Source organism: Alosa pseudoharengus, unplaced genomic scaffold (genome assembly GCF_046254945.1).
Source record: "Alosa pseudoharengus isolate Yale_2024_CS ecotype anadromous, Long Island Sound unplaced genomic scaffold, YU_APseudo_1.1 YU_APseudo_1.1_scf_9, whole genome shotgun sequence".
NCBI lineage: Eukaryota > Metazoa > Chordata > Actinopteri > Clupeiformes > Clupeidae > Alosa > Alosa pseudoharengus.
In genome coordinates this window covers 2649108-2675675 of record NW_027468881.1, presented here as the reverse complement: position 1 = coordinate 2675675, position 26568 = coordinate 2649108, and the positions used below count along the sequence as shown (strand labels likewise).

At 44.1% G+C, this 26568-nt stretch overlaps 1 protein-coding gene across 3 annotated transcripts in view; it reads left to right on the top strand.

Moving 5' to 3' along the window:
* The window catches only part of itpr3 (inositol 1,4,5-trisphosphate receptor, type 3), a 363942-nt gene that overhangs the window by 171651 nt on the left and 165723 nt on the right, over positions 1–26568 (top strand). The window lies entirely within an intron of this gene.

The following is a 26568-nucleotide window of genomic DNA, read 5'->3' as shown; positions in this document are numbered from 1 at the left end:
CGAACAGAAATACAGATTCCTGCGTGCGTTTTCTGTATTCTCTCCAAAATGTGCCTGTTCTATAGACTGGCCAAGTGCCTAATTCTGCGGCATAAAGCAGATGTATTTGTTTATTGTACAGCAAAATAAAAATAACCTGTCAAGCAGTGAATTGACTACATTGCAGTCAAGAAGTAGGGCAAATTAATTTACGAAACCAAAACGTGGGTCAGTTGTCTAAGCCTCTATTGCGTAGCCTGTTAAAAACGTTGCTAGATAGTATTAAATCGCCAACAACATTGTTTTCTGCAGAAGCCTACCCTAGGCTACAGATTAGTTCTGAACAGTTATTTCTCTACTGGCTCAATTATGGTCCTCTGCAAATTAAACAGGTAGTTCCGTAGAGAGACGTTAGAATAAATTAGCGTTTGCGACTGACAACGTTGTGATAAGTAGGCTATAACAATAACTTTGCAAAGTTAACTTGAATGCATCAATTTTGAACAAAGTTGTGTAGGCTACACCGTGCCAGTTATAGTGTGCATGAACAGTTCTTGCACAAGACACTGTTTTGATTTGCGTAGGCGAGGTGCGGGCTGAAGCCAACCTGTTTGAGGGAGAGCAGTGCAAGGAGAGAATGCGTGCTCTGTTCTGCGCATATTTCTACAATAAAATAATGTGTCTAGGCTAATCTATATTTTCAATAAGCAATCACTGCATGCCTATGGAAACAATAAGTCAATATACTGTATTAGAGATATCAAGAGTAACGCAGGAATGGACGTTACAGTTATTCAGTAACTGTAACAAATTACTATGTACTTTGTAACACGTTACCCCCAACACTGACAATAACGTAGACAGCAAATTAAGATATTTTTTCGTTTTGTGGAGCGGCACCGGTACCACTGTGTAGCCAAGCCTTATGCCATAGGCTACCCAAGTAGCCTAAATCAAGGTAATGTTTAATTATGCATGATTTATTTTGTTATTGAATTCGTAGGCTGGGATTCCTCTCGTCAACAATTATGTTTAAAGGTAGCCTCCTGCTTTTTCAGAAGGGGCGGCAGTCAGGCTACTGACAGAGCGATGCACAGTGGCAGAGCGACGCAGAGTGGCTGAAAGTGGTACTAAAGTTTCACGCAGCTTCACGCTGCGTAATGCGTGACTGAAGTGGCCATTTGAAAGTAATGCCCACTGTAAGTTAGTTAGCCACAACACTAATGTTCGCTAATGCGATGGTTTGCTGATGGAAGATATAGCCTAGGATAAGATAAGATATAAAGTCCTTGGTGGCCCTGTCAGTAGCTTTTTAAAATGTTGCATTAAGACCACAATACGCGTCAGCGTAAGCGTCAGCCCTCGTTTCAGCCGTCCTCGTTTAAGAGCAAGCAAGCAAGTTTACCTGTGCAAGTTCACCGAGCACAGGCGCCGACAAAGGCAAAAATGTGCCATTCCACCATATCTGTTATCACAGGCCATCGCAGAAAACGGCATCATGACAAAAGGGGCAGAAATCGCCTTAACCTACAGCAACTTAAACGGTCCTCACCTACAGAAACCTCTTTCTCCATGGGCTTGTGGAACTGTCAATCCGCAGTCAACAAAACGGACTTCATAGCTGCCTATGCCAACCACCTTTCGTTGGAAGTCCTTGCTCTCACTGAGACTTGGATCAAACCAGAGAACACAGCCACCCCGGCTGCACTCTCCACTAACCTTACACTATCCCACACCCCTCGCCCATCTGGACGAGGAGGTGGGACGGGCCTGCTGATCTCCAACAAATGGAAATTCACCCCGCTACTGCCTTCAAACAAATATGTCTCATTCGAATTCCATGCCATCACAGTGAACGCCCCAGCAAAACTCTACGTGCTGGTCATCTACCGCCCTCCAGGCCAACTAGGCGACTTTTTGGACGAACTTGACACTCTGCTGTCCTCCATCCCTGAGCATGACTGTCCGCTTCTTGTTCTCGGCGATATGAACATCCACTTAGATGCCCCAGGCTCAGCGGACTTTTTGGCCCTGATCCACTCCTTTGACCTCAAACTGGTTCAAAGCCCACCGACACACAAAGCTGGCAAAGAGCTTGACTTGATCTTCACTCGGAACTGCAGCACAGACACCCTCGTGGTGACGCCTCTCCATCTTTCTGACCACTTCTTCATCCAGTTCAACGTCAGCCTGACAGAACAGCCTCCGGCTCCTCAGCCGATGGTCACGTTCCGCCGCAACATCCGGAACCTGTCTCCAACGCACTTTTCCTCTGTGGTTGCCTCAGGTCTACCTCCACTCAACACCTTCTCCTCTCTGGAGGTTAATGAGGCCACAGACTCGCTCTGCTCCACACTGAGCTCGTGTCTAGACGAGCTGTGCCCTCTTACCACAAGGCCAGCTCGATCCAAACACTCTCATCCATGGCTAAATGATACCCTCCGATCGCAGCGCACCAAACTCAGAGCCGCGGAGAGGAAATGGCACAAATCCAAACTAACTGATGACCTCAAAAACTACCAGACACTCCTGACCTCCTTCTCAGCCAGCATCACTGCTGGGTCATTCCGTGTCAAATCACCCAGTGGCTGGCAGGTGACCCTCTCCCAAAAAATCTGAAAAAAATCACAGGTGTTTGAAGACCAAACCTATGCATAAATCTTAAATAGTATATCTGTATCACTAATGGTTCCAAAACTACAGCCCTTTCAAGTTTCAAGTCATTTTAAGCATCGTGGTGAACAATCCTTTTTGTTCAACTTCCAACATTATTGGCTCTTTTGGTATTTCACACACATTAGTGAAACTATGTGAATAGAAGTACATTTTCCTGTTGAATTAACAAATCCAATCAAATCAGGTGTATCTTGTGTAATTCCCCCTCTGCAAAGCTCTGAAAATGGCTATAAATTCATAATGTAAAAAACATCACCACCTTTGAGGGCTTCTCATTCAAAAAGTATGTGATACAAATTCATCAGATTTTTTTCCCACTCATGTATGGATTATAAGGTCATGTCCATGCATTAACTTTGGTTGTTAACATTATCATATTGTCAGAGCATTTTTATTAAATTGGGCTTGATTTTCAAAAAGCCCGTTTTCATCTTCTCATTTCACCACGTGGACAGTTAACAGGATTTTTTTTTTATTTTACCATATATCATTCTGTGTGTGAGGATCATCTGCCCAAAATGTGGGCTTGTTGCTGAGTTTCTTCATTGAGATAAGATTTTTTACAAATATTGTCTATAAATCCACTGAATTTGTACTTTATCTGCAGTACCATTTTGCACCACACGTGGTGCTCTTTTAATACAATGGAATTCAATGGAAGAGTAAGAGAGTCACTTGTTTGCTGCATATATCCAATCTAAACACACAGTTTATGGTTCATAGTTGAACTTCTCCAAATAATTATTGCAACATTAACAACATACTACTCATACATACATCTTATCTAGAGAAAATAAACTGATCAAGTAAATTATACACACATAAGACTGACTGGTCATCATACATGCAGCAAGAGGATTTAGCATAATTACCATCTTTGTAATGAGTTTTCTACACCAGCTTCAACCTATCAGTGCCTATGTGAGCACTTTAATAATTACTATCCAGCTGGTTAGGCAAAGTCTATATCCATCGTCATATGCATGGGATGCAGTCCTCTGTGATACACAGACAAAGAGCATCAAGATGGAGATCAGTGCTTTGTCTCAGTGCTTTGTCATGTGATCTAGGAAAGAAGTTGGAGAATGAATGTAATAAAGGAACATATTCAAGTAAAAAAGGGGTTTCTAAAATTCAGTGTATTGTCAGATGCAGAAAAATCAATACTAAAGAGTTATCATCTTTTTACGAATGCCTCTTGGATCCACGAGTCCTCAAACCTTGTTATGAATACTTGTGATGGAAACACACATGGTCATCTTCATCAAGTGAAATACCTTGATGAACTGAATTTTAGAAAACCATTGTTTCTTGAATATGTTCCTTTATGACATTCATTTTCCAACTCCCAGATCACATGGAGACAAAGCACTGATCTCCATCTTAATGCTCTTTGTCTGTGTATCACAGAGGACTGCATCCCATGCATATGACGATGGATATAGACTTTGCCTAACCAGCTGGCTAGTAATTATTAAAGTACTCACATAGGCACTGATAGGTTGAAGCTGGTGTAGAAAACCCGTTACAAAGATGGTAATTATGCTAAAACCTCTTGCTGCATGTATGATGACCAGTCAGTCTTATGAGTGTATAATTTACTTGATCAGTTTATTTTCTCTAAATAAAATGTATGTATGAGTAGTATGTTGTTCATGTTGCAATAATTATTTGGAGCAATTTAACTATGAACCATAAACTGTGTGTTTAGATTGGATATGTGCAGCAAACAAGTGACTCTCTTACTCTTCCATTGACTTCCATTGTATTAAAAGAGCACCACGTGTGGTGCAAAGTGGTACTGCAGATAAAGTACAAATTCAGTGGATTTATAGACAATATTTGTAAAAAATCTTATCTCAATGAAGAAACTCAGCAACAAGCCCACATTTTGGGCAGATGATCCTCACATTCAGAATGATATATGGGAAAATTTAAAAAAATCATGTTAACTGTCCACGTGGTGAAATGAGAAGATGAAAACAGGCTTTTTGAAAATCAAGCCCAATTTTAAAGAAATGCTCTGAAAATATGATAATGATAACAACCAAAGTTAATGCATGGACAGGACCTTATAATACATACATGAGTAGGAAAAAAATCTGATGAATTTGTGTCACATACTTATTGAATGAGAAGCCCTCAAAGATGATGATGTCTTTTCACATTATGAATTTATAGCCATTTTCAGAGCTTTGCAGAGGGGAAAGTACACAAGATACGTCTGATCCGATTGGATTTTTTAATTCAACAGGAAAATGTACTTCTATTCACATAGTTTCACTAATGTGTGTGAAATACCAAAAGAGCCAATAAGGTTGGAAGTTGAACAAAAAGGATTGTTTACCACAATGCTTAAAATGACTTGAAGTTTCAAAGGGCTGTAGTTTTGCAACGATTAGTTATACAGATATACTATTTTAGATCTATGCATGTATTTGGTCTACAAACACCTGTGATTTTTTTCAGATTTTTTCGGAGAGGGTCACCTGCCAAATTGTGCTGAAATTGGGTGATTTCACACGGAATGACCCTGCTGCTAAGACGGCTTTCTACAATGACAAAATCAACAGCGCTACAGACACTCGAAAACTTTTTTCATTTTTTACAAACAAAGTGGCGGCAATCAGCAGTCAATTCTCTACATGCCCACTCAACGCATCTGACTCAGATACCGCACTCCTACAACCTCTAGGGACTGCTAGATCATCCTTTTCAGCATTCACGCCTCTCTCCGAGAATGAAGTATCTAGACTCCTGACATGTAGCCGTCCTACCACATGCTCGCTGGACCCTATACCTACGAGCCTACTTCAGTCCATCAGCCCGACCATCGCACCAGCTATCACACATGTGATCAATGCCTCGCTAACCTCCGGCACATTTCCAACAGCGTTCAAAATGGCCCGGGTAACACCTTTGACACGGTTAATCACCGCATCCTTCTCTCTATACTCGCTAACATGGGAATCTCTGGTTCTGCTCTCTCCTGGTTTGAATCCTACGCTCGTTTAACGTATCATGGCTTGGTCAGCTATCTGCACCTCACCATCTCACCACAGGGGTCCCCCAGGGCTCAGTACTGGGCCCCCTTCTCTTTGCTATCTACACCACCTCCTTGGGACAGATTATCCGTTCGCATGGCTTCTCATACCACTGCTATGCAGACGACACACAGCTCTATCTGTCCTTTCCACCTGATGACCCCTTGGTTTCAGCACGGATCTCGGATTGCCTCTCAGACATAGCTACATGGATGAAGGCACACCACCTCCAGCTGAACCTCTCAAAGACTGAACTGCTGGTCCACCCAGCTAAACCTACCATACACCACGACATCAACATCAAATTTGACTCTTTGAAATCTAGGAGTTGTTCTCGACAACCAACTAAACTTCTCAGATCATGTCGCCTCAGTCGCCCGGTCATGCCGTTTCGCACTCTACAACATACGGAAAATCAGGACTTACTTAACTCAAGATGCCACCCAACTTCTGGTTCAGGCAATAGTCATCTCACGACTCGACTACTGCAACGCCCTCCTGACAGGTCTCCCAGCCTGCGCAGTGAAACCACTTCAGATGATCCAGAACGCGGCGGCGCGCCTGGTCTACAACCAACCCAAGAGGGCACATGTTACCCCGCTACTCATCCAGCTACATTGGCTACCTATGGCGGCCCGCATCAAATTCAAGGCTCTAACGCTTGCCTACAAAGTAGTCTCCGGTTCTGCTCCCACCTACTTGAATGCCCTCATACAGACATACGCTACCTCCAGACCGCTGCGCTCCTCAGACGAACGACGTCTAGCTCTACCTCCGGTACGCTCAGGCCAATCCAAACTGTTCTCATCTGTTGTTCCTCGTTGGTGGAACACACTGCCAGTTCCTACAAGGGCAGGGACATCCCTCTCCATTTTCAAAAAACTCCTGAAGACCCAGCTCTTTAGAGAACATCTCCTCTCATAGCAACACTTACAACAAGTCTTGCTGATCCTCACCAGCCGTCTTAAACTGACACGTAAAATGTTAAAAACAGCACTCACTGATGCACTTATTCTTACTGTACTCTAATGTTTTAAATTGTCCTAATATTGTTGAGAATTGCTCTAAAAACTGTCAAATGTAATGTAATGTAACAAAAAGTCTAAACAAAAATATAGCTGCAAGCAGCAATGCGGGGGCCTAGCAGAGCGCTATAGCAGAAATGGCGTTGCCACGGCATCAGCAAGCACTTACAGCAAGAGGCCAAATTACACCAATGTCTTTGTGCGGTCTCACAATCAGCTACCATGTCCCTCTACCAAGTTTGGACTTCATACACCAAAGTGTTGCTGAGATGTGAGCTCACTTTCATTATTACAGCACCCCTAGAGGCCAAATGAGAACACTTTCCTTCATGTCCTCACAATCAGCTAATATGTCCCTGTACCAAGTTTGGACTTCATACACCAAAGTGTTGCTGAGATACGAGCTCACTTCCTGTATTACAGCGCCCCCTATGGAGGCCAAATGATTCCAATTTCCTAGTGCATCATCATAATCAGGTAACAGGTCCTTATACTAAGTTTGGACTTTGTACACCAAAGCGTTGCTGAGATACAAGCTCACTTCCTGTATTACAGCGCCCCCTATAGAGGCCAAATGATGCCAATTTCTTACCGTGTCCTCACAATCAGATACAAAGTCCCTGTACCAAGTTTGGACTTCATACATTAAAGCATAGCCGAGATGTTAGCCCACTTCCTGTTTGGTGGCTTCATCGCCATATTTGATTGTCTGTCACGGGCAAACAAAAATGAAATAAAAAAATCTGACAAGTATCGTTTGTGCGGCTCGGTCTGAAGGTCATCTCTGCCAAGTTCTGTGAAAATCAAATGAAATTTGGGACCGCTGAAACTTTTCGTAGAGTTTAGACCAATTCCAATATGGCGGAGGTCCAATATGGCGGAAAGTGATGGGATAGGAGTCGATGAACTCGGGATGGTCCAAGGATTCAGATGCTACCTCAATTGTGAAAATCAGACAAAAGAGTCAAGGATCACGCGCATGAACGCATGTGCAGCATTAAACTGGTGGTGGCGCTACTGTGTTCAATGTATATGCATGAAAATTGGTGTGAGTGATTGGGACAGTGTCCCGACTAATGGTCTCGAGTTTTGTTATGTTAACTCAAAGCATCACCTAGATGTTTGTCCACTTCCTGTTTGGCGTCCTCGTCACCATATTTGATTGGCTGTCACGGGCAAACAAAAATGAAATTGAAAAATCTGACCAGTATCGTTTGTGCGGCTCGGGCAGAAGATCATCTCCAACAAGTTTCGTGAAAATCTGAGGAAATTTGTAACCGCTGAAACTTTTCGTAGAGTTTGGACTAAATCCAATATGGCGGAGGTCCAGTATGGCCAAAAGTGACGTAATAGGGGTCAATCAACTCAAGTCAGTCCAGGGATTCCAACGGTGCTTAATTTGTGAAAATCGAACACACCGTTCAATTGTTACATGCGTAAATGTGAGTCCAGATTCGACCTATTGGTGGCGCTAGAGTGTTCGGCATAGAGCTTTGTAAATTCGTGAGAGTGATCATGGGACGGTCCTGAATCAGGGCGCTAAATTTCATAATAATAATGACTTGCAAATACCTTTCAACCCAGCTTTTCAACTTTCAGCCAAACTTTGACCTGTTGGTGGCGCTAGACGGCTGGGTTTAGAGGTCCGTAAATGAGTGTGAGTGGTCAGTGGAGTGTCCCGAAACTTTCGACGAAAAAATCTGAACTTTTTAGCCAGGCGTTCTATGGGCTGCCATAGACTCCAATGGCAGAAGTGTAATAATAATAATAAATATAGCTGCAAGCAGCAATGCGGGGGCCAAGCAGTGCGCTATAGCAGGAATGGCGTTGCCATGGCATGAGCAACCACTCACAGCAAGTTTGATGGCAATTGGATAAAGAACGGCTGAGAAATAAGCTCATTTACTTTGTTACAGCGCCCCTAGAGGCCAAATTACACCAATGTCCTTGTGCGTTCTTACAATCAGCTCCCATGTCCGTCTACCAAGTTTGGACTTCATACACCAAAGTGTTGCTGAGATGTGAGCTCATTTTCTTTATTGCAACACCCCTAGAGGCCAAATGAGACCACTTTCCTTGCATGTCCTCACAATCAGATAATATGCCCATGTATCACGTTTGGACTTCATACAACGAAGCGTTGCTGAGATTTGAGCCCACTTCATGTATTACAGCGCCCCCTATAGAGGCCAAATGATGCCAATTTCCTACTGTGTCCTCACAATCAGATACCAAGTCCCTGTACCAAGTTTGGACTTCATACATCAAAGCGTTGCTGAGATACAAGCTCACTTCCTGTATTGCAGCGCCCCCTGTAGAAGCCAAATGACGCCAGTTTCCTAGTGCATCCCCACAATCAGGTACCAAGTCTCTATACCAAATTTGGACTTCGTACATCAAAGCGTTGCTGAGATACAAGCTCACTTCCTGTATTGCAGCGCCCCCTATAGAGGCCAAATGAATTTCCTAGGGCGTCCTCACAATCAGATACCAAGTCCCTGTACCAAGTTTGGACTTCATACATTAAAGAGTAGCCGAGATGTTAGCCCACTTCCTGTTAGGCGGCATCGTCGCCATGTGTAATTGGCTGTCACGGGCAAACAAACTTGAAAATAAAAAATCTGACAAGTATAGTTTGTGCGGCTCGGTCTGAAGATCATCTCCGCCAAGTTCTGTGAAAATCGGATGAAATTTGTAACCGCTGAAACTTTTCGTAGAGTTTGGACTAAATCCAATATGGCGGAGGTCCAATATGGCGGAAAGTGACGGGATAGGGGTCGATGAACTCGAGATTGTTCAAGGATTCAGACGCTACCTCAATTGTGAAAATCAGACAAAAGAGTCAAGGATCACACGCATGAACGCATGTCCAGCTTTGAACTGGTGGTGGCGCTAGAGTGTTCAATGTATATGCATGAAAATTGCTGTGAGTGATTGGGACAGTGTCCTGACTAATGGTATCAAGTCTTGTTATGTTAACTCAAAGCATCACCTAGATGTTTGTCCACTTCCTGTTTGGTGGCTTCATCACCATATTTGATTGGCTGTCACGGGCAAACAAAAATTAAATTGAAAAATCTGATAAGTATCGTTTGTGCGGCTCGGGGAGAAGATCATCTCCGCCAAGTTCCATGAAAATCGGATGAAATTTCTGACCGCTGAAACTTTTCGTAGAGTTTGGACTAAATCCAATATGGCGGAGGTCCAATATGGCAGAAAGTGACGTAATAGGGGTCATTGAACTTAGGTCAGTCCATGGATTCCAACGATGCCTGATATGTGAAAATCGAACGCACCGTTCAATGGTCACATGCGTGAATGCAATCCAGGTTCGACCCATTGGTGGCGCTAGAGTGTGGGGCATAGAGTTCTGGAAATTGGTGAGAGTGATCATGGGACAGTGCTGAATCAGTGTGCCAAATTTCATAACTTTAGACCCAGCGGTTCAATTTTTGGCCAGATTTTGACCTGTTGGTGGCGCTAGATGGCTGGGTTTAGAGGTCCGTAAATGAGTGTGAATGGTCAGTGGAGTGTCCCGAAACTTTCTGCCAAAAAATCTGCACTTTTTAGCCAGGCGTTCTATGGGCTGCCATAGACTCCAATGGCAGATGTGTAATAATAATAATAGGAAAAGCTAGTAACTCAATGGGTGCCTTCGCAGCTTCGCTGCTTGGCCCCCAAATATAGCTGCAAGCAGCAATGCGGGGGCCAAGCAGTGCGCTATAGCAGGAATGGCGTTGCCATGGGATGAGCAAGCACTCACAGCAAGTTTGATGGCAATTGGATAAAGAACGGCTGAGAAATAAGCTAATTTACTTTGTTAAAGCACAACTAGAGGCCAAATTACACCAATGTCCTTGTGCGTTCTTACAATCAGCTCCCATATCCGTCTACCAAGTTTGGACTTCATACACCAAAGTGTTGCTGAGATGTGAGCTCACTTTCTTTATTGCAACACCCCTAGAGGCCAAATGAGACCACTTTCCTTGCATATCCTCACAATCAGCTAATATGTCCATGTATCAAGTTTGGACTTCATACAACGAAGCGTTGCTGAGATATGAGCCCACTTCCTGTATTACAGCGCCCCCTATAGAGGCCAAATGATGCCAATTTCCTACTGTGTCCTCACAATCAGATACCAAGTCCCTGTACCAAGTTTGGACTTCATACATCAAAGCGTTGCTGAGATACAAGCTCACTTCCTGTATTGCAGCGCCCCCTGTAGAGGCCAAATGACGCCAATTTCCTAGTGCATCCCCACAATCAGGTACCAAGTCTCTATACCAAGTTTGGACTTCGTACATCAAAGCATTGCTGAGATACAAGCTCACTTCCTGTATTGCAGCGCCCCCTATAGAGGCCAAATGATGCCAATTTCCTAGTGCGTCCTCACAATCAGATACCAAGTCCCTGTACCAAGTTTGGACTTCATACATTAAAGCGTAGCCGAGATGTTAGCCCACTTCCTGTTAGGCGGCATCGTCGCCATGTGTGATTTGCTGTCACGGGCAAATAAACTTAAAATTAAAAAATCTGACAAGTATCGTTTGTGCGGCTCGGTCTGAAGATCATCTCCGCCAAGTTCTGAGAAAATCGGAAGAAATTTGTAACCGCTGAAACTTTTCGTAGAGTTTGGACTAAATCCAACATGGCGGAGGTCCAATATGGCGGAAAGTGACGGGATAGGGGTCGATGAACTTGGGATGTTCCAAGGATTAAGACGCTACCTCAATTGTGAAAATCAGACAAAAGAGTCAAGGATCACGCGCATGAACGCATGTCCAGCATTGAACTGGTGGTGGCGCTAGAGTGTTCAATGTATATGCATAAAAATTGCTGTGAGTGATTGGGACAGTGTCCTGACTAATGGTATCGAGTTTTGTTATGTTAACTCAAAGCGTCACGGAGATGTTAGTCCACTTCCTGTTTGGCGGCTTCATCACCATATTTGATTGGCTGTTACAGGCAAACAAAAATGAAATTGAAAAATCTGACAAGTATCGTTTTTGCGGCTCGGGCAGAAGATCATCTCCGCCAAGTTCTGTGAAAATCGGATGAAATTTGTAACCGCTGAAACTTTTCGTAGAGTTTGGACTAAATCCAATATGTCGGAGGTCCAATATTGCAGAAAGTGACGGGATAGGAGTCGATGAACTCGGGATGGTCCAGGGATTCAGACGCTACCTCAATTGTGAAAATCAGACAAAAGAGTCAAGGAATACGCGCATGAACGCATGTCCAGCATTAAACTGGTGGTGGCGCTAGAGTATTCAATGTATGCATAAAAATTGCTGTGAGAGATTGGGACAGTGTCCTGACTAATGGTACCGAGTTTTGTTATGTTAGCTCAAAATGCCACAGAGATGTTAGTCCACTTCCTGTTTGGCAGCTTCATCGCCATATTTGATTGGCTGTCACGGGCAAACAAAAATGAAATTGAAAAATCTGACAAGTATCTTTTGTGCGGCTCGGGAAGAAGATCATCTCCGCCAAGTTCCATGAAAATCGGATGAAATTTCTGACCGCTGAAACTTTTTGTAGAGTTTGGACTAAATCCAATATGACGGAGGTCCAATATGGCGGAAAGTGACGTAATAGGGTTCATTGAAATTAGGTCGGTCCAGGGATTCCAACGGTGCCTGATATGTGAAAATCGGACGCACCGTTCAATGGTCACATGCGTGAATGCAATCCAGGTTCGACCCATTGGTGGCGCTAGAGTGTTGGGCATAGAGTTCTGTAAATTGGTGAGAGTCATCATGGGACAGTGCTGAATCAGTGTGCCAAATGTCATAACTTTAGACCCAGCGGTTCAATTTTCGGCCAGATTTTGACCTGTTGGTGGCGCTAGATGGCTGGGTTTAGAGGTCCGTAAATGAGTGTGAGTGGTCAGTGGAGTGTCCCGAAACTTTCTGCCAAAAAATCTGAACTTTTTAGCCAGGCGTTCTATGGGCTGCCATAGACTCCAATGGCAGAAGTGTAATAATAGGAAAAGCTAGTAACTCAATGGGTGCCTTCGCAGCTTCGCTGCTTGGCCCCCAAATATAGCTGCAAGCAGCAATGCGGGGGCCAAGCAGTGCGCTATAGCAGGAATGGCGTTGCCATGGGATGAGCAAGCACTCACAGCAAGTTTGATGGCAATTGGATAAAGAACGGCTGAGAAATAAGCTAATTTACTTTGTTAAAGCACAACTAGAGGCCAAATTACACCAATGTCCTTGTGCGTTCTTACAATCAGCTCCCATATCCGTCTACCAAGTTTGGACTTCATACACCAAAGTGTTGCTGAGATGTGAGCTCACTTTCTTTATTGCAACACCCCTAGAGGCCAAATGAGACCACTTTCCTTGCATATCCTCACAATCAGCTAATATGTCCATGTATCAAGTTTGGACTTCATACAACGAAGCGTTGCTGAGATATGAGCCCACTTCCTGTATTACAGCGCCCCCTATAGAGGCCAAATGATGCCAATTTCCTACTGTGTCCTCACAATCAGATACCAAGTCCCTGTACCAAGTTTGGACTTCATACATCAAAGCGTTGCTGAGATACAAGCTCACTTCCTGTATTGCAGCGCCCCCTGTAGAGGCCAAATGACGCCAATTTCCTAGTGCATCCCCACAATCAGGTACCAAGTCTCTATACCAAGTTTGGACTTCGTACATCAAAGCATTGCTGAGATACAAGCTCACTTCCTGTATTGCAGCGCCCCCTATAGAGGCCAAATGATGCCAATTTCCTAGTGCGTCCTCACAATCAGATACCAAGTCCCTGTACCAAGTTTGGACTTCATACATTAAAGCGTAGCCGAGATGTTAGCCCACTTCCTGTTAGGCGGCATCGTCGCCATGTGTGATTTGCTGTCACGGGCAAATAAACTTAAAATTAAAAAATCTGACAAGTATCGTTTGTGCGGCTCGGTCTGAAGATCATCTCCGCCAAGTTCTGAGAAAATCGGAAGAAATTTGTAACCGCTGAAACTTTTCGTAGAGTTTGGACTAAATCCAACATGGCGGAGGTCCAATATGGCGGAAAGTGACGGGATAGGGGTCGATGAACTTGGGATGTTCCAAGGATTAAGACGCTACCTCAATTGTGAAAATCAGACAAAAGAGTCAAGGATCACGCGCATGAACGCATGTCCAGCATTGAACTGGTGGTGGCGCTAGAGTGTTCAATGTATATGCATAAAAATTGCTGTGAGTGATTGGGACAGTGTCCTGACTAATGGTATCGAGTTTTGTTATGTTAACTCAAAGCGTCACGGAGATGTTAGTCCACTTCCTGTTTGGCGGCTTCATCACCATATTTGATTGGCTGTTACAGGCAAACAAAAATGAAATTGAAAAATCTGACAAGTATCGTTTTTGCGGCTCGGGCAGAAGATCATCTCCGCCAAGTTCTGTGAAAATCGGATGAAATTTGTAACCGCTGAAACTTTTCGTAGAGTTTGGACTAAATCCAATATGTCGGAGGTCCAATATTGCAGAAAGTGACGGGATAGGAGTCGATGAACTCGGGATGGTCCAGGGATTCAGACGCTACCTCAATTGTGAAAATCAGACAAAAGAGTCAAGGAATACGCGCATGAACGCATGTCCAGCATTAAACTGGTGGTGGCGCTAGAGTATTCAATGTATGCATAAAAATTGCTGTGAGAGATTGGGACAGTGTCCTGACTAATGGTACCGAGTTTTGTTATGTTAGCTCAAAATGCCACAGAGATGTTAGTCCACTTCCTGTTTGGCAGCTTCATCGCCATATTTGATTGGCTGTCACGGGCAAACAAAAATGAAATTGAAAAATCTGACAAGTATCTTTTGTGCGGCTCAGGAAGAAGATCATCTCCGCCAAGTTCCATGAAAATCGGATGAAATTTCTGACCGCTGAAACTTTTTGTAGAGTTTGGACTAAATCCAATATGACGGAGGTCCAATATGGCGGAAAGTGACGTAATAGGGTTCATTGAAATTAGGTCGGTCCAGGGATTCCAACGGTGCCTGATATGTGAAAATCGGACGCACCGTTCAATGGTCACATGCGTGAATGCAATCCAGGTTCGACCCATTGGTGGCGCTAGAGTGTTGGGCATAGAGTTCTGTAAATTGGTGAGAGTCATCATGGGACAGTGCTGAATCAGTGTGCCAAATGTCATAACTTTAGACCCAGCGGTTCAATTTTCGGCCAGATTTTGACCTGTTGGTGGCGCTAGATGGCTGGGTTTAGAGGTCCGTAAATGAGTGTGAGTGGTCAGTGGAGTGTCCCGAAACTTTCTGCCAAAAAATCTGAACTTTTTAGCCAGGCGTTCTATGGGCTGCCATAGACTCCAATGGCAGAAGTGTAATAATAGGAAAAGCTAGTAACTCAATGGGTGCCTTCGCAGCTTCGCTGCTTGGCCCCCAAATATAGCTGCAAGCAGCAATGCGGGGGCCTAGCAGAGCGCTATAGAGCAGAGCGCAGAGCAAGCACTCAGCAGCAAGATGACAAATTACACCAATGTCTTTGTGTGTTCTCACAATCAGCTACCATGTCCCTCTACCAAGTTTGGACTTCATACAGCAAAGTGTTGCTGAGATGTGAGCTCACTTTCATTATTACAGCATCCCTAGAGGCCAAATGAGACCACTTTCCTTCATGTCCTCACAATCAGCTAATATGTCCCTGTACCAAGTTTGGACTTCATACACCGAAGTGTTGCTGAGATACGAGCTCACTTCCTGTATTACAGTGCCCCCTATAGAGGCCAAATGATGCCAATTTCCTACTGTGTCCTCACAATCAGGTACCAAGTCCCTGTACCAAATTAGGACTTCATACATCAAAGTGCTGCTAAGATAGGAGCTCACTTCCTGTATTGCAGCGCCCCCTATAGAGGCCAAATGATTCCAATTTCCTAGTGTGTCATCATAATCAGGTAACAGGTCCTTATACCAAGTTTGGAGTTTGTACACCAAAGCGTTGCTGAGATACAAGCTCATTTCCTGTATTACAGCGCCCCCTATAGAGGCCACATGATGCCAATTTCCTAGTGCGTCCTCACAATCAGATACCAAGTCCCTGTACCAAGTTTGGACTTCATACATTAAAGCATAGCCGAGATGTTAGCCCACTTCCTGTTTGGTGTCTTCATCGCCATATTTGATTGGCTGTCACGGGCAAACAAAAATGAAATTAAAAAATCTGACAAGTATCGTTTGTGCGGCTCGGTCTGAAGATCATCTCCGACAAGTTCTGTGAAAATCGGATGAAATTTGTAACCGCTGAAACTTTTCGTAGAGTTTGGACTAAATCCAATATGGCGGAGGTCCAATATGGCGGAAAGTGATAGGTTAGGGGTCGATGAACTCTGTATGGTCCAAGGATTCAGACACTACCTCAATTGTGAAAATCAGACAAAAGAGTCAAGGATCACGCGCATGAACGCATGTCCAGCATTGAACTGGTGGTGGCGCTAGTGTGTTCAATGTATATGCACGAAAATTGGTGTGAGTGATTGGGACAGTGTCCTGACTAATGGTCTCGAGTTTTGTTATATTAACTCAAAGCGTCACCTAGATGTTTGTCCACTCCCTGTTTGGCGGCTTCGTCACAATATTTGATTGGCTGTCACGGGCAAATAAAAATGAAATTGAAAAATCTGACCAGTATCGTTTGTTCGGCCCGGACAGAAGATCATCTCTAACAAGTTTCGTGAAAATCGGAGGAAATTTGTAACCGCTGAAACTTTTCGTAGAGTTTGGACTAAATCCAATATGGCGGAGGTCCAGTATGGCCGAAAGTGACGTAATAGGGGTCAATCAACTCAAGTCAGTCCAGGGATTCCAACGGTGCTTAATTTGTGAAAATCGAACACACCGTTCAATTGTTACATGCGTAAATGTGAGTCCAGATTCGACCTATTGGTGGCGCTAGGGTGTTCGGCATAGAGTTCTGTATATTGGTGAGAGTGATCATGGGACGGTCCTGAATCAGGGCGCTAAATTTCATAATAATAATGACTTGTGAATACCTTTCAACCCAGCTTTTCAACTTTCGGCCAAACTTTGACCTGTTGGTGGCGCTAGATGGCTGGGTTTAGAGATCTGTAAATTAGCGTTAGTGGTCAGTGGAGTGTCCCGAAACTTTCTGGCAAAAAATCTGAACTTTTTAGCCAGGCGTTCTATGGGCTGCCATAGACTCCAATGGCAGAAGTGTAATAATAATAATAAATATAGCTGCAAGCAGCAATGCGGGGGCCTAGCAGAGCGCTATAGAGCAGAGCGCAGAGCTAGCACTCAGCAGCAAGAGGACAAATTACACCAACGTCTTTCTGCGTTCTCACAATCCCTCTATCAAGTTTGGACTTCATACACCAAAGTGTTGCTGAGATGTGAGCTCACTTTATTACAGCCCCCCTAGAGGCCAAATAAGACCACTTTCCTTCATGTCCTCACAATCAGCTAATATGTCCCTGTACCAAATTTGGACTTCATACACCGAAGTGTTGCTGAGATACGAGCTCATTTCCTGTATTACAGCGCCCCCTATAGAGGCCAAATGATTCCAATTTCCTAGTGTGTCATCATAATCAGGTAACAGGTCCTTATACCAAGTTTGGAGTTTGTACACCAAAGCGTTGCTGAGATACAAGCTCACTTCCTGTATTACAGCGCCCCCTATAGAGGCCACATGATGCCAATTTCCTAGTGCGTCCTCACAATCAGATACCAAGTCCCTGTACCAAGTTTGGACTTCATACATTAAAGCATAGCCGAGATGTTAGCCCACTTCCTGTTTGGTGGCTTCATCGCCATATTTGATTGGCTGTCACGGGCAAACAAAAATGAAATTAAAAAATCTGACAAGTATCGTTTGTGCGGCTCGGTCTGAAGATCATCTCCGACAAGTTCTGTGAAAATCGGATGAAATTTGTAACCGCTGAAACTTTTCGTAGAGTTTGGACTAAATCCAATATGGCGAGGTCCAATATGGCGGAAAGTGATAGGTTAGGGGTCGATGAACTCTGTATGGTCCAAGGATTCAGACACTACCTCAATTGTGAATATCAGACAAAAGAGTCAAGGATCACGCGCATGAACGCATGTCCAGCATTGAACTGGTGGTGGCGCTAGTGTGTTCAATGTATATGCACGAAAATTGGTGTGAGTGATTGGGACAGTGTCCTGACTAATGGTCTCGAGTTTAGTTATATAAACTCAAAGCGTCACCTAGATGTTTGTCCACTTCCTGTTTGGCGGCTTCGTCACAATATTTGATTGGCTGTCACGGGCAAATAAAAATGAAATTGAAAAATCTGACAAGTATCGTTTGTGCGGCCCGGGCAGAAGATCATCTCTAACAAGTTTCGTGAAAATCGGAGGAAATTTGTAACCGCTGAAACTTTTCGTAGAGTTTGGACTAAATCCAATATGGCGGAGGTCCAGTATGGCCGAAAGTGACGTAATAGGGGTCAATCAACTCAAGTCAGTCCAGGGATTCCAACGGTGCTTAATTTGTGAAAATCGAACACACCGTTCAATTGTTACATGCGTAAATGTGAGTCCAGATTCGACCTATTGGTGGCGTTAGAGTGTTCGGCATAGAGTTCTGTAAATTGGTGAGAGTGATCATGGGACGGTCCTGAATCAGGGCGCTAAATTTCATAATAATAATGACTTGTGAATACCTTTCAACCCAGCTTTTCAACTTTCGGCCAAACTTTGACCTGTTGGTGGCGCTAGATGGCTGGGTTTAGAGATCTGTAAATTAGCATTAGTGGTCAGTGGAGTGTCCCGAAACTTTCTGGCAAAAAATCTGAACTTTTTAGCCAGGCGTTCTATGGGCTGCCATAGACTCCAATGGCAGAAGTGTAATAATAATAATAATAATAATAGGAAAAACTACTAACTCAATGGGTGCCTTCGCAGCTTCGCTGCTAGGCCCCCAAATATAGCTGCAGGCAGCAATGTGGGGGCCAAGCAGTGCGCTATAGCAGGAATGGCGTTGCCATGGCATGAGCAAGCACTCACAGCAAGTTTGATTGCAATTGGATAAAGAATGGCTGAGAAATAAGCTCATTTACTTTGTTATAGTGCCCCTAGAGGCGAAAATTACACCAAAGTCCTTGTGCGTTCTCACAATCAGCTACCATGTCCCTGGACTTCATACACCAAAGAGTTGCTGAGATGTGAGCTCAATTTGTTTATTACAGCACCCCTAGAGGCCAAATGAGACCACTTTCCTTGCATGTCCTCACAATCAGCTACTTTGTCTCTGTATTAAGTTTGGACTTTGTACACCAAAGCGTTGCTGAGATACAAGCTCACTTCCTGTATTGCAGCGCCCCCTATAGAGGCCAAATGATGCCAATCTCCTATTGAGTCATCACAATCAGCTAATATGTCCATGTATCAAGTTTGGACTTCATACAATGAAGCGTTGCTGAGATATGAGCCCACTTCCTGTATTACAGCGCCCCCTATAGAGGCTTAATGATGCCAATTTCCTACTGTGTCCTCACAATCAGGTTCCAAGTCCCTGTACCAAGTTTGGACTTCATACATCAAAGCGCTGCTAAGATAGGAGCTCACTTCCTGTATTGCAGCGCCCCCTATAGAGGCCAAATTATTCCAATTTCCTAGTGCGTCATCACAATCAGATACCAAGTCCCTGTACCAAGTTTGGACTTCATACATTAAAGCATAGCCGAGATGTTAGCCCACTTCCTGTTTAGTAGCTTAATCGCCATATTTGATTGGCTGTCACGGGCAAACAAAAAAGAAATTAAAAGATCTGACAAGTATCGTTTGTGCGGATCGGTCTGAAGATCATCTCCGACAAGTTCTGTGAAAATCGGATGAAATTTGTAACCGCTGAATTTTTTCGTAGAGTTTGGACTAAATCCAATATGGCGGAGGTCCAATATGGCGGAAAGTGATAGGATAGGGGTCGATGAACTCTGTATGGTCCAAGGATTCAGACGCTACCTCAATTGTGAAAATCAGATAAAAGAGTCAAGGATCACGCGCATGAACGCATGTCCAGCATTGAACTGGTGGTGGCGCTAGAGTGTTCAATGTATATGCATATAAATTGCTGTGAGTGATTGGGACAGTGTCCTGACTAATGGTATCGAGTTTTGTTATGTTAACTCAAAGCGTCACGGAGATGTTAGTCCACTTCCTGTTTGGCGGGTTCATCACCATATTTGATTGGCTGTCACGGGCAAATAAAAATGAAATTGAAAAATCTGACAAGTATCGTTTGTGCGGCTCGGGCAGAAGATCATCTCCCCCAAGTTCCGTGAAAATCGGATGAAATTTGTGAACGCTGAAACTTTTCGTAGAGTTTGGACTAAATCCAATATGGCGGAGGTCCAATATGGCGGAAAGTGACGTAATAGGAGTCATTGAACTCAGGTCGGTCCAGGGATTACAACGGTGCCTGATTTGTGAAAATCGGACCCACCATTCAATGGTCACATGCGTGAATGCAATCCAGGTTCGACCCATTGGTGGCGCTAGAGTGTTGGGCATAGAGTTCTGTAAATTGGTGAGAGTGATCATGGGACGGTTCTGAATCAGTGCGCCGAATTTCATAACTTTAGACCCAGCGGTTCTATTTTCGGCCAAATTTCGACCCGTTGGTGGCGCTAGACGGCTGGGTTTAGAGATCCGTAAATGAGCGTGAGTGGTCAGTGGAGTGTCCTGAAACTTTCTGCCAAAAAATCTGCACTTTTTAGCCAGGCGTTCTATGGGCTGCCATAGACTCCAATGGCAGATGTGTAATAATAATAATAGGAAAAGCTAGTAACTCAATGGGTGCCTTCGCAGCTTCGCTGCTTGGCCCCCAATAATAATAGGAAAAACTACTAACTCAATGGGTGCCTTCGCAGCTTCGCTGCTAGGCCCCCAAATATAGCTGCAAGCAGCAATGTGGGGGCCAAGCAGAGCGCTATAGCAGGAATGGCGTTGCCATGGCATGAGCAAGCACTCACAGCAAGAAGCCAAATTACACCAATGTCCTTGTGCATTCTCACAATCAGCTACCATGTCCCTCTACCAAGTTTGGACTTCATACACCAAAGTGTTGCTGAGATGTGAGCTCACTTTCTTTATTACAGCACCCCTAGAGGCCAAATGAAACCACTTTCCTTCCATGTCTTCATAATCAGCTAATATGTCCCTGTACCAAGTTTGGACTTCATACACCAAAGTGTTGCTGAGATGTGAGCTCACTTTCTTTATTACAGCACCCCTAGAGGCCAAATGAAACCACTTTCCTTGCATGTCTTCACAATCAGCTACCATGTCCCTCTACCAAGTTTGGACTTCATACACCAAAGTGTTGCTGAGATGTGAGCTCACTTTCTTTATTACAGCACCCCTAGAGGCCAAATGAGACCACTTTCCTTCATGTCCTCACAATCAGCTAATATGTCCCTGTACCAAGTTTGGACTTCATACACCGAAGTGTTGCTGAGATACAAGCTCACTTCCTGTATTACAGCGCCCCCTATGGAGGCCAAATGATGCCAATTTCTTCCCGTGTCATCACAATCAGATACAAAGTCCCTGTACCAAGTTTGGACTTCATACATGAAAGCGTCTCCGAGATGTTAGCCCACTTCCTGTTTTGCGGCTTTATCGCCATATTTGATTGGCTGTCATGGGCCAATAAAGTGGAATTTGAAAAATCTGACAAGTATGGTTTGTGCGGCTCGGTCTGAAGATCATCTCCGCCAAGTTCCGTGAAAATCAGATGAAATTTGTAACCGCTGAAACTTTTCGTAGAGTTTGGACTAAATCCAATATGGCGGAGGTCCAATATGATGGAAAGTGACGGGATAGGGGTCGATGAACTCGGGATGGTCCAAGGATTCAGACGCTACCTCAATTGTGAAAATCAGACAAAAGAGTCAAGAATCACGCGCATGAACGCATGTCCAACATTGAACTGCAGGTGGCGCTAGAGCGTTCAATGTATATGCATAAGAATTGCTGTGAGTGATTGGGACATTGTCCTGACTAATAGTATCGAGTTTTGTTATATTAACTCAAAGCGTCTTCGATATGTTAGTCCACTTCCTGTTTGGCGGCTTCGTCACCATATTTGATTGGCTGTCACGGGCAAACAAACTTGAAATTGAAAAATCTGGCAAGTATCGTTTGTGTGGCTCGGTCAGAAAATCATCTCCGCCAAGTTCCTTGAAAATCGGATGAAATTTGTAACCGCTGAATATTTTCATAGAGTTTGTATTAAATCCAATATGGCGGAGGTCCAATATGGCGGAAAGTGATGGGATAGGGGTCGATGAACTCGGGATGGTCCAAGGATTCAGATGCTACCTCAATTGTGAAAATCAGACAAAAGAGTCAAGGATCACACGCATGATTGCATGTCCAACATTGAACTGGTGGTGGCGCTAGAGCGTTCAATGTATATACATAAAAATTGCTGTGAGTGATTGAGAAAGTGTCCTGACTAATGTTATCGAGTTTTGCTGTGTTAACTCAAAGTGTCACCTAGATGTTTGTCCACTTCCTGTTTGGCGGCTTCATCACCATATTTGATTGGCTGTCACGGGCAAACAAAAATTAAATTGAAAAATCTGACAAGTATCGTTTGTGCGGCTCGGGGAGAAGATCATCTCCGCCAAGTTCCATGAAAATCGGATGAAATTTCTGACCGCTGAAACTTTTCGTAGAGTTTGGACTAAATCCAATATGGCGGAGGTCCAATATGGCAGAAAGTGACGTAATAGGGGTCATTGAACTTAGGTCGGTCCAGGGATTCCAACGGTGCCTGATATGTGAAAATCGGACGCACCATTCAATGGTCACATGCGTGAATGCAATCCAGGTTCGACCCATTGGTGCCGCTAGAGTGTTGGGCATAGAGTTCTGGAAATTGTTGAGAGTGATCATGGGACAGTGCTGAATCAGTGTGCCAAATTTCATAACTTTAGACCCAGCGGTTCAATTTTCGGCCAGATTTTGACCTGTTGGTGGCGCTAGATGGCTGGGTTTAGAGGTCCGTAAATGAGTGTGAATGGTCAGTGGAGTGTCCCGAAACTTTCTGCCAAAAAATCTGCACTTTTTAGCCAGGCGTTCTATGGGCTGCCATAGACTCCAATGGCAGAAGTGTAATAATAGGAAAAGCTAGTAACTCAATGGGTGCCTTCGCAGCTTCGCTGCTTGGCCCCCAAATATAGCTGCAAGCAGCAATGTGGGGGCCAAGCAGTTGAGCAGGAGTTGTCATGGCAACCCAATGTTGCTACATTATACACACACCCAATTAACCACCCGTCCCACACACACACATATACAAAGATAAACTTCCTCTCCCACACACCCCAATAACCCCCCATACATATGCATACCTCAAACATCACCAAATGTATTGTGCATAGTCAGGTTGTAGTCACGAGTCCACATACCAAGTTTGGTGTCGATACGAGAAAGTGTTGATAATTATAGCACCCCTAGTGGTCAAAAGTCACCACATTTATTGTGCGTCCTCAGGTTGTAGTCACGAGTCCATATACCAAGTTTGGTGTTAATACGAGAAAGTGTTGCAAATTATAGCACCCCTAGTGGTCAAAGGTTGCTAAAATTATTGTCTGTCCTCAGGATGAGGTCCCAAGTCCATATACTAAGTTTGGTTTCAATATGTGAAAGCATTGCTGAAATATGAGCCCACTTCATGTGATTATAGCGCCACCTATAGGTCAAAAGTCATCAAATGTATTGAGCCTCCTCCTAATTGGGTCCTGAGGCCCTCTACTGAGTTTGGTGTTGATACGCAAAAGCCTTGCTGAGATCACTTCACTTCCTGTTTGGCGGCTTTGCCGCCAAACGTGATTGGTCACGACGGGCGATGGGTTTTGAATATGGCTCCGAAAAGCAATAACATTTGTGAGTCATAGCCTGAAGATCATCTGCGTCAAGTTTCGTGAAAATCGGACAAACTTTGCGAACTTTGATGCCTTTTAGGTGTTTTTGATTAAATCCAATATGGCAGCCTGATCAATTACGTTTTCATCACCAATTCACACCTGCGTCGAGTTCGGTCTCATCCAAGGATTCCAAAAATACCTTAATGTTCAAAATGTGGTGTACGGTAAGTGCATAGATGTAATACAAAATTTTAAACGTTGGTGGCGCTAGAGCACTCAAAGTGCAGACTTGAAACTTTGATAAATTAAAGATATGACTGAACCGAATCAATGTGCCGAATATCCCAACTTTTTACTGTATGGTTCAATGGCAACTTAGTGTTTCGTTATAATAATAATAAATATAGCTGCAAGCAGCAATGTGGGGGCCAAGCAGTGCGCTATAGCAGGAATGGCATTGCCAGGGCATGAGCAAGCAATCACAGCAAGTTTGATTGCAATTGGATAAAGAACGGCTGAGAAATAAGGTCATTTACTTTGTTACAGCGCCCCTAGATGCCAAATTACACCAATGTCCTTGTGTGTTCTCACAATCAGTTATGATGTCCCTCTACCAAGTTTGGACTTCATACACCAAAGTGTTGCTGAGATATGAGCCCACTTCCTGTATTACAGCACCCCTAGAGGTCAAATGAGACCACTTCCCTTGCATGTCCTCACAATCAGGTAATATGTCCATGTATCAAGTTTGGACTTCATGCAACGAAGCGTTGCTGAGATATGAGCCCACTTCCTGTATTACAGCACCCCCTAAAGAGGCCAAATGATGTCAATTTCCTACTGTGTCCTCACAATCAGGTACCAAGTCCCTGTACCAAGTTTGAACTTCATACAAAGTGTTGCTAAGATAAGAGCTCACTTCCTGTATTGCAGCGCCCCCTATAGAGGCCAAATGATTCCAATTTCCTAGTGTGTCATCATAATCAGGTAACAGGTCCTTATACCAAGTTTGGACTTTTTACACCGAAGCGTTGCTGAGATACAAGCACACTTCCTGTATTACAGCGCCCCCTATAGAGGCCACATGATGCCAATTTCACAGTGCGTCCTCACAATCAGATACCAAGTCCCTGTACCAAGTTTGGACTTTGGATTAAAGCATAGCTGAGATGTCAGCCCACTTCCTGTTAGGCGGCATCGTTGCCATGTGTGATTGGCTGTCACGGGCAAATAAACTTGAAATTAAAAAATCTGACAAGTATCGTTTGTGCGGCTCGGTCTAAAGATCATCTCCGCCAAGTTCTGTGAAAATCGGATGAAATTTGTAACCGCTGAAACTTCTTGTAGTGTTTGGACCAAATCCAATATGGCGGAGGTCCAATATGGCGGAAAGTGACGGGATAGGGGTCGATGAACTCGAGATTGTTCAAGGATTCAGACGCTACCTCAATTGTGAAAATCAGACAAAAGAGTCAAGAATCACGCGCATGAATGCATGTCCAGATTTGAACTGGTGGTGGCGCTAGAGTGATCAATGTATATGCATAAAAATGGCTGTGAGTGATTGGGACAGTGTCCTGACTAATGGTATCAAGTTTTGTTATGTTAACTCAAAGTGTCACGGAGATGTTAGTCCACTTCCTGTTTGGCGGGTTCATCACCATATTTGATTGGCTGTCACAGGCAAATAAAAATGAAATTGAAAAATCTGACAAGTATCGTTTGTGCGGCTCGGGCAGAAGATCATCTCCCCCAAGTTCCGTGAAAATGGGATGAAATTTGTGAACGCTGAAACTTTTCGTAGAGTTTGGACTAAATCCAATATGGCGGAGGTCCAATATGGCGGAAAGTGACGTAATAGGAGTCATTGAACTCAGGTCGGTCCAGGGATTACAACGGTGCCTGATTTGTAAAAATCGGACCCACCGTTCAATGGTCACATGCGTGAATGCAATCCAGATTCGACCCATTGGTGGCGCTAGAGTGTTGGGCATAGAGTTCTGTAAATTGGTGAGAGTGATCATGGGACGGTTCTGAATCAGTGCGCCAAATTTCATAACTTTAGACCCAGCGGTTCTATTTTCGGCCAAATTTCGACCCGTTGGTGGCGCTAGACGGCTGGGTTTAGAGATCCATAAATGAGCGTGAGTGGTCAGTGGAGTGTCCCGAAACTTTCTGCCAAAAAATCTGCACTTTTTAGCCAGGCGTTCTATGGGCTGCCATAGACTCCAATGGCAGATGTGTAATAATAATAATAGGAAAAGCTAGTAACTCAATGGGTGCCTTCGCAGCTTCGCTGCTTGGCCCCCAAATATAGCTGCAAGCAGCAATGCGGGGGCCAAGCAGTGCGCTATAGCAGGAATGGCGTTGCCATGGGATGAGCAAGCACTCACAGCAAGTTTGATGGCAATTGGATAAAGAACGGCTGAGAAATAAGCTAATTTACTTTGTTAAAGCACAACTAGAGGCCAAATTACACCAATGTCCTTGTGCGTTCTTACAATCAGCTCCCATATCCGTCTACCAAGTTTGGACTTCATACACCAAAGTGTTGCTGAGATGTGAGCTCACTTTCTTTATTGCAACACCCCTAGAGGCCAAATGAGACCACTTTCCTTGCATATCCTCACAATCAGCTAATATGTCCATGTATCAAGTTTGGACTTCATACAACGAAGCGTTGCTGAGATATGAGCCCACTTCCTGTATTACAGCGCCCCCTATAGAGGCCAAATGATGCCAATTTCCTACTGTGTCCTCACAATCAGATACCAAGTCCCTGTACCAAGTTTGGACTTCATACATCAAAGCGTTGCTGAGATACAAGCTCACTTCCTGTATTGCAGCGCCCCCTGTAGAGGCCAAATGACGCCAATTTCCTAGTGCATCCCCACAATCAGGTACCAAGTCTCTATACCAAGTTTGGACTTCGTACATCAAAGCATTGCTGAGATACAAGCTC